The sequence below is a fragment of the Brienomyrus brachyistius genome, chromosome 18 (assembly GCF_023856365.1).
Source record: "Brienomyrus brachyistius isolate T26 chromosome 18, BBRACH_0.4, whole genome shotgun sequence".
NCBI lineage: Eukaryota > Metazoa > Chordata > Actinopteri > Osteoglossiformes > Mormyridae > Brienomyrus > Brienomyrus brachyistius.
The window spans coordinates 22,365,177-22,371,665 of record NC_064550.1 but is presented as its reverse complement, the minus strand read 5'-3'; positions in this window follow the sequence as shown (position 1 = coordinate 22,371,665).

Here is a 6,489-nt window from a genome sequence, read left to right as displayed (position 1 = left end):
ACACAGCAGTGATCTCAGCTGGACCTGAGCTCACAGGTCAGTCACTGCGCTCACAAAAACCGATTTAGCGGACCAGTGTCTGGTCAGGTTTACTTTAAAAAAAATATATATATATATATATATATATATATATATATTTAATATAAACTGATTATTTGATTGAATTAGAAAGACTATAATATATACATTATGTTATACACGACCGAAAGCCATGTCGAGTCCGCACGATCCCATCGACCTGACTCTCAGAACAGCCACACCCCACCATCAAAATAACCGTAAACAAAAGTAATTCTCTCCCAAATGTTTCTTGAAGTCTTTAACCACAGAAGAATGTGTAACAGTTATTGTGCAATAGGCAGGGATCCAGGTCTCTGTGATTCTAAACATAAAAACCATGGGATGGTGTCCAGTTCATTTTGTGAGTCATTGTTTGGTTACCTTCACGAAATACTTTGAATTTCCGTGAGACTGAAGTTTATCGTAACGCAAGAACTTGATGTTTCCTTATGCTTCTAACCTTACGAGAAAAAAACCTGTAAGGTAAAGATATTTGCTTCTTGGAACAAGACACAAATTTTAGTCTTTTGGCTACTTACAAGCATGATCCAGTTAATGCCTTAACCCTAAAACTTATGCAAAGCTTTAAAGGTTGTATTTTAGCACAAGTTTTTAGTTCTTTCGGTCAGTAATTAAGACACTAGTATAGCAACATCCCTTAGAATGTGAAACTCGTTATTAAAGGTACCAAAACACGTGGATTTTTAATCAAAACGCTTAAAATCAGTAGGGCTTAAGCGTGGCATTCGCTTTGTGAACATCTCCGATCTTCTCGTAAATATGTTTGCAATTGCACACGCTAATAGGTGTGGCGCGTGGGGTTTCCAGCTATTGAAAAGATAAATGGCTCAGTCGAGTTTTCCTTGGGCTTGACTTTTTTTCTGAAGAAAGATCGATATCGGGGCTAATATGCCCAGGGCTGGGCATAAAATATTCGTGGTTACAGCCCCAAATGATCGGACCAAACGTTCGCCCATGGGTGTGGTAGTGCTGTTGCCTCACGCCTCCAGGGCTGAGGATTTGAATCCGCCCCTCCCTGGGTGTGTCTATGTCTTCCGCATGTCGTGCGTGTCGGCATTCCGAAAGACGGAGTATGTGTAAATTGACCGTGGAGTACAGGCGCATGTATCTGCGCTATGGTGGACTGGCATTCCATCCAGGGTGTCCAGCAGCCTTGTCCGCTTTGCTGCAGACTGTGAAGAAGATAAACGCTGAGATGATAGAGGGTCTCTGCTGAAAGTCAACTCCAGGCTTTCCGGGCTGGGTGCAAGTGAGAGAGCCCAACCAATCTGTCATCCACATGAATACATTTGTAAAATAAATAACTAAATAGTGCATGCATTTACAATAAACTATTAATACACATCGACATGACTAACACGCTACATCTTCAAGTATTACTTTACGATCTGATTTAATATTACTGTGCTTAATACAACTCTGGGAAATTTTAAAAGACCGCAGCCAATTTTATAGTTTCCCTCACTTCTCAGGTTATGGATATTCATCTGTGCAAAATATGCAAGTTTTGCAAACTGCAGCCTGGATCTACTCTGCTTCTTATTAATGAAGAGCTTCTTCCTTGCTGTATGGGACCGCAGCCCTGCTTCTAGGAGCCCGATACGAACGGTCCTAGCAGTGCACTTTACACCTGCACATAATGTTTCCCAATCCTTTTGAAGGTCACCTGGGGTCAACCTTGAATTCATGAGACACAGCTGAATAAAGTGACGAGATTAGAAAGTCACTTCTACCCTCTACCTGTTTGGTTTTTGATCGTTCCCTGTGTCTCCTGCTTCACCTTGTTCTTGTGTACTGCTTTCATAGAAGCTTTGCATCTGGAAGCAGCCTGCCTCGCAGTGTCGCATTCTACTAGCAGAACCACGACTAAACCAGTACCTATTTAACAATGCAGATTCTTAAAAAAAATATATCGCGTGCTCTCATTCTTTTCAGAGCCATATTTTCGTCTGGCCAACAGGAGGTGCAATAGCACCCCGTGCAGCCAAGTAAAATCTCTCCTGTAAGCATCTGGTTGTGTAAATGGATCAAAATTATAAGCTGCTTTGTATGTAGGCGCCAGCTAAAGCAAATAAATGTCGACAGAAGGCTTTCGGCAAAGCTGCTCCTGAAACCATGATTCACTCTACCTAGTCTGTCCAGTTGCAATGCACTGGGATTTTTATATAATGACGTATAATACAGGATAATTGTTTGGAGAGGAATTCGTATTCTGGAAAAACGCTGTGTTGAACAAAGAAACGAACATGATGAGGCTTGTGCCTTTTCATTTGACAGAAGTGGCGTGCATCCCCCCCCCCCCCCCACATACACACACATACACCAGCTTCCCGTTTTAACGGCGCGGTAAGCAGAAGTAGTCTGTGTCAATATTAACTGAAGGAGTCTGAAGAACTTGCTGAACAGCGCCCCCTTGTGATCCTTCGTATTTTTCAGCTTATTTCACATTTTCATGTATATAATACATGGTGCCTTAATAACCATCCATCCATCCATTTTCCAAACCGCTTATCCTATTGGGTCGCGGGGGGTCCGGAGCCTATCCCGGAAGCAATGGGCACGAGGCTGGGAACAACCCAGGATGGGGGGCCAGCCCATCGCAGGGCACACTCACACACCATTCACTCACACATACACACCTATGGGCAATTTTGCAACTCCAATTAGCCTCAGCATGTTTTTGGACTGTGGGGGGAAACCGGAGTACCCGGAGGAAACCCCACGACGACATGGGGAGAACATGCAAACTCCACACACATGTGACCCAGGCAGAGATTCGAACCCAGGTACCAGAGGTGTGAGGCAACAGTGCTAACCACTGCGCCACCATGCCGCCGCCTTAATAACCATGAGCTTCTTAATGTTTTTTAAAGCTATATTAATAATAAATTGAGACAAAAACTGCAAACACATATTTTAACTATGTCAAAGCTTTAACCTTTAGGATTTTTTTAAAGGTGGGCTGGTATAAGCGGGGGCATAATGCATAGAGAGGGACCAACCTTAACAACCTTAGCCAATGATGTGTTTTGAATCCTGAGTGACAGGAGAGAGGACAGTCTGGTGGCCAATCAGCTTTCAGCTGGGGCTGGTGTCCCTATGGCCCCGCCCCTGTTCAATGCTGACAGGAACTAACAGGCCAGCTGTGAATACTGCTTTGTTTTAGCTTAGCTCTGAGGTCAGCCACTGAGTGAAAATTAGCATCCAGAAGCTAGACGGTGGGACAGAGAGACAGACGGACCTCTTTCAAACTGCAGTCATGCCAGAGGTGCTACAAAGAGAGAATATTAATGAGATAAGAGAAGAGGCTCTTTTATATTCAAATTCTCTGATATCAATTATTCATCCATTAGGACTATTCATGTAGTCAATCAAGGGGATTTCGTACAGTGCTTTAGCATGCAAATAATTATCTATGGGCACGAGGGACTTAGAAAATGGAAAAGTGAGGAAAAAACTGATTGCAATGTAGGGAAACAAACAGTACGTTTGTGAATTGAGTCGTTACTATTTCCTGGACACACGTTTGATACATGTAGCTTAATGCAACAATCATAAGGATGCTGAATTTGTGCTCACAGCTCACAGTATAATCCCAGTCACTACTGCCACTTTAAACCCAGCACCTTATTGTCCTACTTGTATGTTATTTTACAATGTATATTGTATATATTTAATGTATATTGAATGTATGTTACCGTTCACTGTTCTGTTATTTGAGAGTTATTGTTCCGGTGTTGTTCTTTATCCTTATATGGTATATAGGTCTGCAGGGAGGTACAATATGCAAGCAAGTGTCTCATTGTACTTGTATAAATGACAATGAAGCTTTTGCATCCTTACATTCTTCTAGAATTCTGAATTTCCCTTGTGCTCTGCTGTCTGTGTCCTTAGCATGTGTGACCAGTTCAGCTACCATTGCGGGCCGTCCACTGTGAAGGCTCCTAACCAGCACAGGAATTACAGCGGCACTGATAGGCTGCAGTCCGCTGGCCTTTTCCAGCACTGCCTCCATTCATTGTAGCATTCCAATGCTGGGTTCCATTGGAGTGTTCATCAAAGTGTATATGAAATGCTTCAGATAAAACTATGTTTGAAAATGTCCTAGATGTTTATCATCATCGTTTTTGCTGCATCCAAAAGACTGCAGTTAAAATAAATAATACGAATTAATCTGCTGAACATGAATATGGCTTTTTTTCTAATGTGAAGTGGATTCAGACGAGGACTTTAACTTAACTTCAGCAACCACATCAAAGCCGTAACTAAGATGTCATTATATTATGTGAAAAATATAGGCAAAATCAGAAGCTGTGTTCCCCTTTAGACTTAGGCAGGCCTCATTCACTCATTCAAAATACTGCCTCTAGAGTCTTAACAAACACCAAGGAGAGAGCACATTACTCCGGTTCTCAGATCCTTACAGCGGCTCCCTGTCTCCTAACAAACACCAAGGAGAGAGAGCACATTCTCAGATCCTTACACTGGCTGCCACATCCTGCCCATCTGACACCCGCTTCCTCCCTAATGTGGCCCTAACGAGCCACACCTGGTAATTATTTTTCTTACCTCTCGTTCCTGCCCTCCTACTAATCACTCCAGCTGCCTCTCATTTGCTCCCCTTGTCAGCTTTATATAAAAGTTCTTCCAGGTCCTGTGTTCCGTAGACCTGCTGTTCATGTTGTACCCCCTCACTGCCTGTGCCCTGCCTTCCTCTGGTCCTCCTGGTTTTGATCCCTGAGATTGTGTTCTTTTCTGACTGTTGTTCCTTTGAGTTTAATAAACCCCTTTTTTGCTTGCCCTAACGCCTGCTCCTGCATTCTTTGTTCTGCCCGATGTGACACTAGCTTCCTGTCTCCTGCAAAGTGCTGCTTATGATCTGTAAATCGCTCAATGATTTAGCCCCAGATGATATTGCCAATATATTTGAAGAATATAAGCCTGGTAGGTCGCTTAGATCGGTAGGAACTGGTCAGCTAGTGACGTCCAGAGTTGAAACAAAGTAGATTGAAATCCTGTTTAGTCATTATGCTACTAAATTTTGGAACCTCCTTCCAGTGAATATAAAAAATACCCCAAATGTTGCTGCTTTTAAGTACTAATTGAAAAGAGTTTTACTTTCCACTTCTTTCATTGTAATTGATGCGATCGGCACTTTCTCGCTTTTAATATCTTCTTAAATGTTTTATGTTCTTTTAATTTTTAATATTCATACTTATTTCCATGCGTTTATTTATGTCGACTTTTGCTTTATGCACTATATTACTTTTATCTAATTTTCCATATCGCACTTTGAATGATCTTTGCGCATGAAAATGTGCTGTATGAATAATCTTGACGAGAATTTTGTTTCCTCATTTGACTCAGGCCATGAAAATCATTCATCAAACACAGAAAGAGGGAACATATTGGATAGTGTGAAATTACAATCAGGAAGTAGCATGATGTGAAATTAAATGCCCGAAGCATACAGCAGTGTCCCCCTCTGTGAATTTTGCCGACCCGGTCATTTGTCATCTTCCTTCTGGTTCTGGCAGGTTGAGCAGATTGGGGCGCCCCCTGGTGGCCACGGTGTTCTAAGCAGCCGTTTAGTTCGCTTATGCCTTGGACAGAAATGAGAGACATAAAGGGGCAGCGTGTAAACGCCAACCCAGTGGGACACCCCCCCCCCCCCCCCCATCAGCCGTGCTCTACACGATCTGATACCTTTCCAATTCTTTCTGAAGACGGCTATATGAGATTCTTTCTTTAGAAATTCTTTCTTTTCTCTCTGTTTTTTTCAGTTTCTTTACTGGAGGACAGAGTGAGGGACGTCCTGCTCTGACGCTGTCATCCGTGCATCTATGTATAGATTGGCGCTTCCGTGTAAGCACCTCACTGACACTGTCGTTTTACACATCAGTACACATCTGCCGCCGGACATGTTCTCATCCATTTAAAGCTTCTCTGGGGGGGGGACGACGACGACATACAGCGGGGAAAATAACTATTGAACGTGTCAAAATCACTAAATATATTTCTAATGGGGGTATTGACATGAAATTTACACCAGCACAAATTTAACAGCCCAAGTAATATACACGAACAAAGAAATCAAACCAAATACGTCCGTAAATTAAGTTTTGTGTAATAAAGTGAAATGACGCAGGAAATGAGTATTGAACAAGCTTACTGAGATTTATTTAATACTTAGTAGAAAAAGCCTTTGTTGGTAATGACAGCTTCAAGACACCTCCTATGTGGAGAAACTAGACGCACGCATTGCTGAAGTGTGATTTTGGCCCGTTCTTCCACACAAACTTCCAATCGTCTTATGAACTCCGATCTTCAGTTCTTTTCACAGATTTTCAGTTGGATTCATTTTGGGTGATTGACTGGGCCATTCGAGCAACTTTACGTGTATTTTCT